Source organism: Crocuta crocuta, unplaced genomic scaffold (assembly GCF_008692635.1).
Source record: "Crocuta crocuta isolate KB4526 unplaced genomic scaffold, BGI_CrCroc_1.0 scaffold160, whole genome shotgun sequence".
In the NCBI taxonomy this organism is placed as follows: Eukaryota; Metazoa; Chordata; class Mammalia; order Carnivora; family Hyaenidae; genus Crocuta; species Crocuta crocuta.
Window position 1 is genome coordinate 935,272 of NW_027527591.1, and position 14,425 is coordinate 949,696.

Consider the following 14,425-nt stretch of genomic DNA (forward strand, 5'->3'; position numbering starts at 1 on the left):
GTGAGCCCTTTAAATCCAGCTTTCTCCGCCCCCAGCAGCACGCGCCCGCTCCCAGACAGGTGTTTTCCCAACTCCTGAGACTGAGGATTTTGGGGAGTGTCTGAGCCAATAAGATTCCCCTTTGAGGGGCGGGGGGCGGGGGAAAGGAATNNTTTCTCTGTGGGGCTGCAGCTGGAGACCGCGGAGCGTTGGAAATGACGCTCGGAGCTTTAATTACCGCAGCCGCCGGACAAGTGTGAGGAAAGCTGACAGGAAAAGGGACGGGATCGGGGGAGAAGCGAGAAGCGAACCCCCCCTTCCCCTCCCAATTTGGACTGGAGGGGCAAGGAAACTGAAAAGGGAGCCGAACATAGCCCGGCTGGTGGGGGGAGAGGCCGGAAACCTACCGCCTCTTTGCAATCAACTTTTTTTGGAAACCTTTTTCCCCCCTTCCTTTTTATTGTTGACCAACCCGTGAGAGAAAGTCAGGAGGGAGCGAGAAAGCGAAGGCTCACAGAGGGAAATAGCTGCACAGTCCGGCCCGGAGCACCAAGCGCACACACTCGAGCACACTCCCGTANCCGGTGCACCGCGCACGTCGCGCGCCGGGCCCCCTCGCGCCCCCGAGCGCGCCTGGCTGAGGGGTCTTCTCCGCGTGCCCGAAAGGGGATATGCCATTTGGACATGTAATTGTCAGCACGGGATCTGAGACTTCCAAAAAATGAAGCTGGCGACGGGACTGTGGGTCTGGGTGAGCCTTCTCCTGGCGGCGGGGACCGTCCAGCCCAACGCTTCTCAGTCAGGTGGGTCGTGCGCGGTTCCTTCTCGCGCTCCAGTTGGTGAACCTGCTGCGGCCGCCTTGGCTGCTTCGGGCGGCTCCCTCTCCCCTACCTTCAACCTGAGACCCGCTGGTTCCCAGGCTTGGAGGGACCACTCCACCCGGGCCTCTCCTTCATGGGCTTTCGTTAGCCCCTCTTTCCATCCCCAAACTTAACCTTCTTGAGTGCCTGTGTTTTATTTATCATGAAATACCACTCTGCGCCCCTGTCCCTCTTTTCTGTCTCCTTAATCCCCCTTCTTTTTTTCTCGCGCGTTTTCTCCGAGCCTAAAGCGGGATCCCTTCTGGTCCCGCCTGGGGTGCGGGACGTGGGAGACAAAATTCCCGAGTTCGAGGAGACGGTCGTCTCGCCGTCTGGGCCGGGGAGAGTGAACGCTTCAAAGAAGCGCGCACCTCCCGGGCCTCGGAGGAGCTGGGGTGCCGGGCGGTGTCAGCCGAGCCTCTTGGGAGCGGGAGGACCGCGGGGAGTGGAGCTCGGAGAGCCGGGCTTTGCACCTGTGAGCGCAGCCGGAGGCNGGGGGGAGTTGACATACTTGAGCCGGGAGCCCGGCCTTCCCGTCGGTGGCTGTGTTTGGCTTCAGGAAGAGTTCTTCCTGTAGTTCAACTTGCTATTGGCCGGAGTCCCTGCAACTTCTCTGTTTACTGCCCGGCGCGGCTGCCGCGCAGACCCGTTGCGTGAATTGGTTTAACCCGAGGCGGGCGCGNGGGGCTGGCGCCCCGCGGCGGGCAGGACTAACGACAGCGCCGTCAGCGCGAGGTTGCTCAAAGTTTCTGACACTTGAGTTTCCTGGGGATGAAAGTGGGACAGGGAAGGACGAAGGACCGGTGTCAGATGCAGCCAAAGGGGGCTTTCTGGAGAGCGGGGGAGATTTCCGGAACCATCCGGGGCTGGCCGCGGGAACGTGGGAGGCAGCTGGAGAAGAGAAGACCAAACCCCCGGGGGTGGCGATAGGAGACCTTTAGGCCCCTGGAGCGTGTCCTTCTGACCTCACCCAGAAAACAGCGCTGTAGTTTTCCCACTCCGCCTCCGCCGCGGCCGCCTACCCCTCCTAGCCTAGTAAATAACAAGTTGGAATCATCGAGCCTTTCAAAATGACCTTCGAATGGCATCAGTGTGCGCCGTTTGTACTGGCCGTTTGCACCCTCCCAAATACTCCGAAATTCTTCATGCATACCAGGTCCCGCGCTCCAGCCACCTCCGGAATGACACCAACACGGACTTGAGATTCCAAGCGGCCTCTTAGATACATCCCTTTTTATCTCCCTCCCCACTCCAAGTCCCTTCATATTTTCCCTCAATGGGCTGATTATGCACATTGACCCATTCAAAAGCAGTTGCGACCGACAGGCAGGCTTAGCCGAGAGGAATTTCTACGTGGCAACCTACTGGGGGCTGTCTGGTTCAGCCTCAGCCGCTGGGGGACCCGGCTCCGAGTCCGCAGCAATTTGGTATTAACTGTGTGGCTCAGGGTTGAGCTATGCCGAAAAGCCCTTTTCAGAATTTCTGCAAAGAATGTAATCCAAATTAGTTCTGCAGCTGTCCTTTTCCTCGTCTCAGGCGACACCGCCTCGCGCCCTCGCTGGTCTCCTCTCGCTTCCCCCCCGCGAATTGTCAGACCCACAAGTGAGCCCATTTAGAGCGCGAGGATTAGCGTGCCATTGTTGTTCCGTGTGTGACTCTGTACTTGAAATTCTAGGGGCACAAAGGCGAGCCTTACTTGTTCAAAACACAAAGTGATCTAGATGAAAGGGCCGCACAAAGAAAAGCTCTCGGGTGCATCCCTGGCATAATTGCAACACCCATGCTAAGGTGATCCACTGGAAACTGTAAATGCCCCTGGGGACTTCTTTTTTTTCCACCCTGCCCCACCCCCATCCTGCAACACCTCTCAAGGAAAGTTCAGCTGGTTTTAATATAGTGCTTTTATAAAACCAAGTTACTGTCTGGGGAAGGAGTGAGGCTCTGTGTGTTTGTGGCTGTGTATGTGAAGCTGTATGTTCCCAAGTAAATACATATTGCGTGTCGCCCCTCTCGCGGTTAGCAGTCAGTAGCAGTTTGGAGGAGTTTGTTTTGGTCCAAATGAGAAATTAAGTGCGGATAAGTAAACTAAGCTGCCAGAGGGCGACAAGATGTTGAGTGAATTGCTTTTAGATGAAACAAATTAAGGAAACGAGGGAAGACAATCTGCTTCTCGCATTATTAGACACGCTTGGAGTTCAGGGGAAAGTGGCATATTTTTGAAATGCTAATTTCTTAAGAAGCAGAAGGAATGCACCTTATTTACTGCTCTATGTGAACAGAATAAAGATATGGGTAGGGGGAGGATTCTGTTGTATAGATCTAAGATATTTATTAAAATAATTGTAATGGAAGAGGACCTGTTTTTTATACTTTTTCTTCTATTGCTTGGGGGAAAATCAGCTTTAGAGAAGACAGTTTTTAAATAAATCTAGAGGACTTTGTCTCATTTGTAGTAATTCATTTTATCTGAAATATAGCCAAAGGCCCTTTATATGACCATTATAAAGCCTTTACTGCCAAAAGGAATAATTTCAAAATTTCTGTTTTCCTGTTATGATTGAAAATTAACATCACCTTTGAATTGACATACAATATATAGTAGTGAGTGATGCTCTTACATACCACAGTAGATATGGGAAGCACAAGTTCAGTTTTCATTTCTTATTTGCAAGTAACTTAGTCCTGCTTTTCATCCATAAAATAACATACATTTTTTCCCTACATATTTAAGATATATCTTGAAACTTAGGGTTGATTTCTTAATACACATTTAAGAATAAAAAAGTTAACAAAATTTAGATAAATGATGAAAAAAGATATTAAATATATTTAAAAAAGTCTTCTTTCCTACACGTTTATTGTAAGCACACCCATGCGTACACTGTTTTCTTTTTTCTTTTAATTTTGAAATTTTAGTATATGTAAAAGGAATCTTTTTAGATGAGGTACTTTTTTCTTCAGAATGGTTCTAAAAAGAATTATACCTATTATAACTACAAATCACTTGAAAGTATTATACTGTGGACTATTAGGATAAAATTGAATGACTGGTTGTGTCATGATTCTTCATCTTCTGATTTTTTCCTCTTAAACCAAACTGCTTTTATTTTAATGATTCATGCATAGAAAGTCAATTTTTTTTTGAAAATCAATACTTACCGCTTTATATGTATTTTCATTAAGTTGCTGGAAATGTGTCTTAATTAAGAAATTATGTTAGAATATTTACCAGGGCATGCACTTTAGAGAAGATTTATGTATTTTTTACACTAACCTGAACACAGTAAGTTTGAATTGGCTGATTTTTAGAGTTTGCATTCATTTGAGGGAAAAATCATATTTCCTCCTTAAAGTGGATTCAAATATTTAGTATTCATGAGCTTCCATCCCTTTAGTTCTTAAATAGAAGTACTATTTATCATGTCATATGCATTCACCCTTTCCATCACTATAGATTCTTTCTTTACATCTTATTATTTATTGAGTTTACACATGTAAATATATATTTTCCCCTCCACCACTAAGTGTATTCTTTTCTATGTGTGCCTTTCCCAGCAATCTGCCACTCAGCCACTGCAGGAGTCCTCTGAGCCAGTTTTCATTCTTTCTTTCTGATAAATCTGATATGGCTGGTTGGCTGGACAATTGCAAGCCATTCCATTGCGCAGATTTATTCCTGAAAGAAAATAAAAAGGCATCGATCCAAGATCACTAGCACATCTCAGAAACCCTGACTCCAAGGCCAGATCTTTCTATAGAGAAGTCCCTTTTTCCCTATCTCTTTCCCTCTTTTCCTCTCTTGACCAAGGAAGGAAGGTAGACTACTGCCATTTAAAAAATACCAGGGATGCAAGGATTTGTGCTCTCTAAATATTCTCTGAAGCCTTGTGATTAGAGCCACCTTGAGATTAATGACTATGTAAGGTGCACATTTTAGACAATAAATTGAATTAGAGTACATTAAACAATACATGCTTTAAAGTGGTGTTATGCTTATATTATTTCAGGCCAGTTATTAAGAAGATTTATCATATTAAAAATAGCAACAACTTTTTGCTTTATTTTACACTGTTCTGCTGCTGTTGGATATGTATGGGTAATTTGTAAGTGCCCAAAACATAAATGATGCAAATGATCAAAGAAGATGTTCTGTTACTTGCAGACTTGGGTACTTGCTGTTTGATTTCACCCTTTGAGAGATACTGCTTTATAAAGATGTTAGTGTTTACATTAAAATTAGCTTGTACATGTTCAAGCCTATAGTGGTTCTACCAAAACTAATTGTCACACATATTCGACTGTTATCTTTTACAATGATCTGAGTATGTATTCCGGGTAAAATCTAATTATAAATTTTTCTTCAGGTTATGTCATTTTAGGAATGTTCTATGTTACATTTGACCATATGGGTCAAAATCGCATCTTTAATATGCATTTTCTGAATTATTTTAACTGTTGGGCTGTTGGTGTAAAACCTTACTTTTCAAGCTTTCTAACACAGTTGTTGACTGGAGTTTACAGTTTATACTGACCATTTCTTAATATTCTTATTATTTTTTAGTGAAAAGGTCCTAGATCAGTGTGTCCTGAACCACAGCTGTTTTACATAATTTGAAGGAGACATTAACTGCTGATTTTGTGGTTAAGTGTGACATAGGAAAAGCTAGGTAGTTTAAATCAGAATTTCTACATTGTAGGACAGTTCCTCCAGTTTCTTATTAATACCTTGAGCAACTCACTTCATGTCTTTGTGACTTGGCTTCTCTGCCTGAGGGGAAAATGCCTGTGATATACTGTTTCTCCATTGTATAGCAGTTTTCTGAAAAATGGCTTTAAAGTCTTCTATAATATTGAGATATATTCCAGTAACAAGTTAATTGATATATTTAAAAAAGGTATACACATACGTAAATAAACATAATGTAAACTTTCAGCAGACTATCTCTGTCAGAAGAACACCTGTCCAAATGAAGTAGAGATTATTAAATCCAAAGCATTTGTATTTGAAGTCCATTTCCCAAAAATATTACTTTTCAGAATTGCTCTATGGTGTTTTTAGATTTCATTGTATGTGGTTTTTTCCCCTCTCCTTCTGAGTTGTTGATAATTCAGACATGTTTATTAAATAGACCTATTTTCCAAATCTTTAATCAGAGCTTTAAAGTCACTTTCTTGATTTCATGTTTGACACTGAAACTAGTGGTTTGTTTTTGTATTAATCTTTTAAGAGGGAAGAGAACTGTCTCACTTTTATGACATAGAGGTGAAATATATGGGGCCTAATTGTAAAGTGTATTTTTTTGAACATACAGTAATTATTTTACAGTTGTTTTCGAGTGATTGCTCTGCAGGCCGATTGCTTTGCACAAATCCAGGGGGCAGCAGTCACATAGAATTGGATGGGAATGGTGCACACTTGAGCTGTGGGCAGTGGTGAGGCAGCCCTGCTGATGTGTGATGATACAGAATAAAGCACCAGAATGCAAGTTAGAAGAATTGGATTCTGGTCATACAGTCACTTTCTTTCCTTTTAAAAAAAAAAAATAATGTTTTATTTATTTCTGAGAGAGAGAGACAGAGAAACAGAGAGAGAGAGAGAGAGAGAGAGAGACAGTGTGAGCAGGGGAGGGTCAGAGAGAGAGGGAGACACAGAATCTGAAACAGGCTCCAGGCTCTGAGCTGGCTGTCAGCACAGAGCCCAATGTGGGGCTCAAACCTACAGAACCATGAGATCGTGACCTGAGCCGAAGGCTTAACCGACTGAGCCACCCAGGTGCCCCATCTGGTCATACGGTCACTTTCTCTGTGATCTTGGGTTAGACTTCTTGCTCTGTGTCTCAATTTCCTCTATCTCTATTTGTATAGCTAAAGTGATACCTTAAATGCTTCACATCTTGAATTTTTTAAGTGATTCAGTTAGACAGAAAAATGATGTTTAGATCTCTTAGAGAAATCATTTCGTTTTTAATTAATTTTGTTTAATGGACCTCTTTTCCATTGAATTCATGTGTGTAGCCCTGGTATTTCAAAACAGGTAAAAAGGGAAATGGAGAGCTGCTTTTGTTAACGCTGCAGCTAGATGCCAGCTTTGTCCCTGGCTTTGTCACTCTGCCACCTTCTTTCCCTTCTTGCTTCTATTCTCCTGTGCTTGCTTTACAGAAATCTAGTACTGTTTAGAAACTACTGATCCAGTGCAGTCCCATCATTTTTTTAAGTGAGGAAAAAAACTGGTAGCATGGAGAAGTGAGATGATAGAAGTTGGCTGACAGCTTCTGACATCAGTATCATTTTCCTTAACACATGTAGTACTTGAGAAGTTTGCAGACACTTTAAAAAAGGAATAAGCAAATACAAAGTTGTGTTGCTTTAAAAGGGAATTGCAAAATTGAAATGAAAGTAAATAGATGAGAACCATAAGCCTAACTATCGTACTGTGAGGTTCTTTTCAAGGGGAAGACTGTGGGATCATCAGCATCTTTAATTTATATTTAGGAAGTAATCATTGATTGCATTTATAGCTTGCCACACATTAAGATTAAAAAGAATAAAACAACTTTGTTAAAACATAGTTCTGTAAGAGGATCTATAAAAGGATCTATATGTCTGGTAAGACCTATATATGGAATTTTGACACTGAAAGTCAAATAAGAGTAGTTCACATTTATCTGTATACAAGATAATTATTTTACCAGAGACTTTATGACAATGACCAGTAAGTAGAGAATGGTTATATTTCTATTCTGTATTAAGTAATATACATGCTTAAATAAAATGACTTACAAAGAATAAACAATGGGTTCTTCATCTCCATTTAGTTGGTGGGGACCCTTAACCAGCAAATCTGTGGGAATATTTCAAATTCTTCTAGGCTCATCCTTGGACTAAGGTTCTTTTTCTTTTCCATTGTCTTTGTCGGTCTGCCTTCTTTCTTCAGATCCCTACTAAGATCAGTTATATTCTTTGAAAAAGCATATAAGCTATGTTTTAAGTACTAAGACTTATAAATGAATTTCTGTGGCACATTTGCCTCCCTCTAGTTGTGTTCTGTAAGATCCTGCCTGTGGGCCTTGTTACTTTGCTGTTTTGTTGATTTAACCTTAACTCTTTCTGGTTGTCTCTGTTTTCTCTCAAGCGCCAGTGCTTTCTGGGACATAATCAGCATTTTCTGGGACATAATCAGCATTCTCATGGGCCATAGTGACAGAAGGGAAGTTAGAAACTTGTTTTGGCAGGAAGAGTCAATTCCTGTTAGGAATTTGAGATGAAAATGGACCCCCTGTAAAACATTAACAAAGACACACCATGAAACTTCCTGTGTAACATCATTAAACCTCTCCCGTGAGATATAGCTCAGGGTCATTACTGTTAATCACGTTATTTCCAATATTGTAAGGGTTAGTGAAGCATACTAAACACCACTAAGAATATGCAAGACTCAGTTTCTGACTCTAGGGAGTTAGAGTAATAGGTATTAAGGGTATATGAATGTTTACATATATTTCATTTCAAACACAGCCTAAAAGTATTTAAAGAGAAGATGCTGAATGGTACAATAAACACTTGTTTATTTCCCAGAAAGATGAGATTTGTAAATAATAAGTTTCACCTACGTTTTTACTACTCATCTGACCTTTACTAATGCCTCATCCTGTATATATCTGGTATAGGTGGGCATTCAGGTTTTTTTTTTTTTAATGTTTTATTTATTTCTGAGAGAGAGAGAGAGAGAGAGAGAGAGACAGCGTGAGCGGGGAGGGTCAGAGAGAGAGGGAGATACAGAATCTGAAACCGGCTCCAGGCTCTGAGCTGGCAGTCAGCACAGAGCCTGACGCAGGGCTCGAACCCACAAACTGTGAGATCGTGACCTGAGCCGAAGTCGGACGCCCAACCGACTGAGCCACCCAGGTGCCCCATCAGGTTTTAAGTCTTTAGAATATAAGTAGGTATTATAAACCTGCTTTAAATAGATGTATCTTCTGGTCTTCTTTGATCTGCTAAGGATATCTCATGAGTAGGCCTGTTGGGACTGAAAAAATTGGCAATAGATTCTTCACGTTCTGTGACTATATCTAGTATGGTTATAGCTTGAGTAATAAGTTGTGCAATTCTGTATTTCAGGATGGGTCACCATTACTAGCAGGGGAATGCCTAATCGAGGTCGTGGATGGTAGTGGCTATTTTGCTATATAGGTGAACTTTCATTTTACTAAAATTTGTCTTTGTCATTATTTTCTATTCTTCCCCACAGGCTAAGAGAATATGAGAATATGAATTTCATTCTATAGGGACCTATGAAAACCAAATAAAAATAAAAAGAAACAGTATTTCTTCAGTCACATACGTTCGCTTTCAGGAATTCCTTTTATCCTATGATTTTGTCTAGAACTAAAGCAGTTACACAAAGTTTTTTATGGGAATTTGATTACATAGCTTATCAAAATTTTTTCCCTGAGATTTTTATTGACCCCATCTAGTCTTTAAAAGCCATAGAGCAGGGATATAGCAAGCTCCAATGTGCTAGTCCCCCTGATCAGTGTCCTCTTACGGCTAAGACTTTTCTTCTTGTCCTTGCCAGATGACCACTTCTAATATAATACTTTTATTATCCCACTTTCTATTCAGAAGCCTTCAATGGATTCCCATTGTAAAGTTCAAAGCCTACCAAAATAGTGTTCAGATTTGTAAAAATACATTCCTAAGAGTTTTCTTAAGATGGATTCTAAGAACCAGGCTGACCTGGTCAGTATTCCACAATGATGCCTTACTTGTTGTCTGCTCTTGCTTCTCCCCTTCTCTCAAATTGGTTCACTTGGTGCCTCTGCCTGTTCAAACTGTTGAAAATTTGCAATTCAGCATTCTATCATACCTCTTCATTACACCCTTCTTACTGATTAGCCTATGTAATCCTTATCTCTGTTACTTAATTTGGCACTTAATCCTAAACCATACTACAGTTTTAACTTTTAAGAGCAAGGATTTTATCCCCTGCTGAAACTAATGCAGTGCCACATATATAGTAAACTCTTTAAAAATTTTTTTTAAATGAAAAAATAACATACTTTTGCTGAAACAGTTTTCAGCTCATTCATGGATGGCTATTATTTGTAATTAAACCATATAATGCACAAAGTAAGCTGTTCTAAAAACATAATTATAGAATTCTTAATAATAGATATTAGGCATATTTGCCCTGGGAATTTCTTTAGTTGCTTTCTCGAGCTTCCTAGGGTATTTCTTTCAATGGATTGTTTCCAAGAATATATCATTTGTCCCCATTCCCATTTTTAGAGTCTGCTCATAATATGGTACAAAGTATTTCTGTTGGTTTTATTTTTGGTGAGTTAAATATATGTGAATACCATTCTTAAACATGTAACTGTTTTTGTAGTCCACTATTTTTATGTGCCATTACATTGCTCTTTCTTATCTCCCATTTAAAATTTTAATAAGTTTTTAAGCAATAAGCATGTACTGATCCATCAAAGGATTTCAGGACAGTATTAGGAAGAGGAGGGAACATAAGAAGCTTAGGATGCCAACTTTCTCCTTTCTTTTCTTTTATTTTTTTAAAAATTTTTAAATGTTTTATTTATTTCTAGGAGAGAGAGAGAGAGAGAGAGTGAGAGAGAGACAGACAGCGTGAGCAGGGGAGGGTCAGAAAGAGGGAGTCACAGACTGAAACAGCCTCCAGGCTCTGAGCTGGCAGTCAGCACAGAGCCCAACGCGGGGCTCGAACCCACGAACCGCGAGATCATGACCTAAGCAAAAGTCGGACGCTTAACCGACTAAGCCACTCAGGCGCCCCTTTCCTTTCTTTTAAAGAAGGATAGATGAGGCCAATAAAACACAATATAAAAATATGTTATTAAGTGATTTTCCAAACCTTTGGAAGGCATATTTGCCTCCAGAGAGATGCTGATAAGTATTTCATGAAAAAAAAAGGTTCTGGACAGAATGTGGTATTTTCTATTCCTAGATATATGTGAAAATACAACTTTCTTATAACTGAGATTTCTTAGTATCTTAAAATAGACAATCATACATATGCCTACAATTGAAAAGTGTTCTTTGAAGAAAGCACTTGCAGCATAACTGAATGAGAGGTAGTTGAGATTCTCTTAGCTGCTCTTTTAGATGATCCATTCTGCATTCTGAAAATTAGTGAAATGATTATAGTCTTTATTGAGTCAAAATCTGTGAATGAAAAATGCTCTTCCAGAGATTTCTTCTCCAATTACCAGGTTCTAAGAAAGTCAAGCTGTCTAAGTCACTGTAGTACTCTAATTATACCTTAGTTTATAATGGCTTGAAAGAGTTAATGTAACTTTCAAAGTTATCAAACCATCTGCAGAATAATCTCCTAATGAGAGAATTGGGCACAGAGATCTTAGCACTTCTGTCTGAATCCTTTTAGAACTTTCTGGATTGTTTTTCCTCCAGGATTAATGACGAGACAATTTGAGTCAGGGATTATTGTTCCTACTTTGTAGACGAGCAAATAGAGACCTAAAGAAGTAGTATGTGAGAGTGAAGCCTGGCTGTCGCATTGGTCTGGTACAGTTACATGCCTGCCATGTGCTGAGAACCAGCAGGCTCTGCCTTTTGCTTGAGTGACAGAAGCTAGGGATGCCTCTCAAAGGCATTGCTCCTCGGGGCACCTGGGTGGCTCAGTCGGTTGAGCATCCGACTTCAGCTCAGGTCATGATCTCACAGTTCGTGGGTTCGAGCCCCACATAGGGCTCTGTGCTGAGAGCTAGCTCAGGGCCTGGAGCCTGCTTCAGATTCCGTGTCCCCCTCTCTCTCTGCCCTGTCCCTGTTCATGCTCTGTCTCTCTCTGTCTCACAAATAAATAAAACATTAAAAATTAATAAAACACCTTTATGGTAAATCTGCATATGTTTGAAAATTATGTACTTTATGAAGTACATTTACTAAGAATTTTGGGTATCATTGTGTAATTTTTTTAATTGTTCTTTTTCCTACTGCATGTAGTATCCACTGTTAATGTAGAATACATTGCTTCAAGAAGAAAAAAAGTCATGTAGAGCAAAATCACACTGAAAGGCACTAACATAGGTCTTTGGCTGATATATGTACTGCATAGAGATATGTACCGAATACGTACACATAGAGATACTTTTCAGAATGTTTTCCTCTATGACTGTGCCAAATCCAGGTATACATCTATTTTCCGGATAACATAGTTTTGAATATGGTCAGGTAATACTATGTCTTAGACAGCTCTGTAATTTATAATGGGTGGGTGTGATTTAAAGGAATCTTGCAGTTTTAGTATGTAAAAACTATTACTAAGTCCCTACTGCTTGAAATATATAGCTCATTGAATTGTTAATCATTTGTTATTTAGAGTGGTTAAAAATCAGTGACTTTTACCCTCTAGCTAAGTTAAATGTGGCCATTTTAACTATAGTAGACTTTATTACTAGCTGTAAATGAAACAATACATTTAAATTAAAATCAGTACTACGTATGGGGCGCCTGGGTGGCTTAGTCAGTTAAGCGTCTGACTTTCGCTTAGGTCATGATCTCGCGGTTCGTGGGTTCGAGCCCCGCGTCGGGCTCTGTGCTGACTGCCAGCTCAGAGCCTGGAGCCTGTTTCAGTCTGTGTCTCCCTCTCTCGACCCTCCCCTGCTCACGCTGTCTCTCTCTCTCTCCTAGAAATAAATAAAACATTAAAAAAAATTAAAAAAAAAAATAAAATCAGTACTACGTTCAAATATACGGTAATATTTAACTAATATATTAACACATTTAAGTAACAATCACAGGATTGGTATTTCAAGTAACACTTTTACTATGTAAAAATATCAACTGAACAGTTAATAATATTTCCCAGTTGTTTAAACTTCAAATTAAGCAGCCCTATTATGCCTGGTGATATATCGAAACGTTTAAAAGTGTACTTAGAATTAATGGAAACTGAAGTGATTGGTATTCCAGTATTATTCTTCAGTGGCCCTTTTTTTCCTTTCTTTTACTTTTTTAAGTACAGGATGAAATTTAAAAGTATAAAAGGTTTAAGATAAATTGAACTAGACAAAACATTTTATGCAACTGTTAGTGAAAGGGGCATTCGTTATTTCTGTGCTTACTATATTGCTTGTGGCCAGAATTAGCACACCATGAGCCAGAGAAAGAGATAAGACAAACAATGGCATGCAGCTAATTTTGTTTGGCAAATTTAGATCTGATACATGCTATTTCACTCCTTCAAACTGATTCAGTCCCTCTTTGAAAGGTGCAGATGAAGTTTGTCTCACACAGTTTTAACAGCTTTCACTCAATATTTATAGGCTCTATAAAAATAAATTTCTGTAAGTACCATATTTCTCACTGGCAGAAGGAACACTATGAGGGTAGATGTAGAAATGAAGAAAAAAAGGGAGAAACAAAAATGTTTCAATTGTTTCAGGTCTGAAAAGAATAAAATATATCGAAACATCCAAAATATCTTTATTTCAAGGCCATATACAGTGGGTTTTGGGTATTCAAGGATTTTGACTGCATATGAGGGAATAATAAGTCACATTATTTTATAGTAATTTTGAATTTGAATCTGGCATGTGGAGAGACTCATTCTGGAACTAGTCATTCATCTTCCAGATAAGCCAACATGATAGGATCCATTGTAATTATCAGGAAGTTGTTATAAGACAAAACAAATAAGAAAGCCAAACTTTGGTTTTCATTAAAAAAAAAAAAAAGTGCCATCATGCAAAAGAATAAATTTTAGTGAAATTTTTGAATGAGGCTAATGATATGAAAAAAGTCACAAAATATGTAACATTTGATGGAAACATGATTCTAGGAAAAGCCAGGTGTTTGTGTAATAATATTCATATTTGGGACTCTCAAACAACATTTCTAAAAGTCTTTTCTCGCATAGGTGAATTAAAAGGTATCTGAAGGTTGTAATGTTATTTATATACCTGCTAGAGCTTTGTCATGGCTCAAGACTACATTCTCCATAATCAAGCTCACTATAGAGAATAATTCTCATATTCATGAATTGTTCATCTCATCATATTTCCAGTGGTTATTTCAAGGTTAATTTTTTTTCAGACAGCTTCTCTCTTGATTAAAGTCTGTAGTAATTGTATATGTGCTGATATAGCACATGAAGGTTTTAAACTAAAGACATCTTTGATTTCATACCAAGTCAAGATCAAATACTTTTCAATGCTTCCTATTCACATTTATGAAAAATAACTTTAATGTTTATTATTGATTTCTACTAAGAATGTGGAGACTTTTGTTTGGCATTTTCAAAATCCTGTATATCCTTGTGTCCTTTAAAAGTATGAGCAACAGTGAGTATCATTATTAGGACTATTATTCAAGTGCTATATTGCTTACAATTTACTGATTGTTAAAATATTGAAATACATTCTTACTTGATCGGCTTTCCCAGCTCCACCCTCCCCCAGCACCCCTTCTTTAGACTATCCTTGATAAACTTAAGAATTAAAATCTGGCACAATAATGGACCTTCAAATCTCTATTCTAACATATGCTGTGATCCATTCTCTTGTGCCTTTGTATTAGTGTCACTAAATACCTTTAAT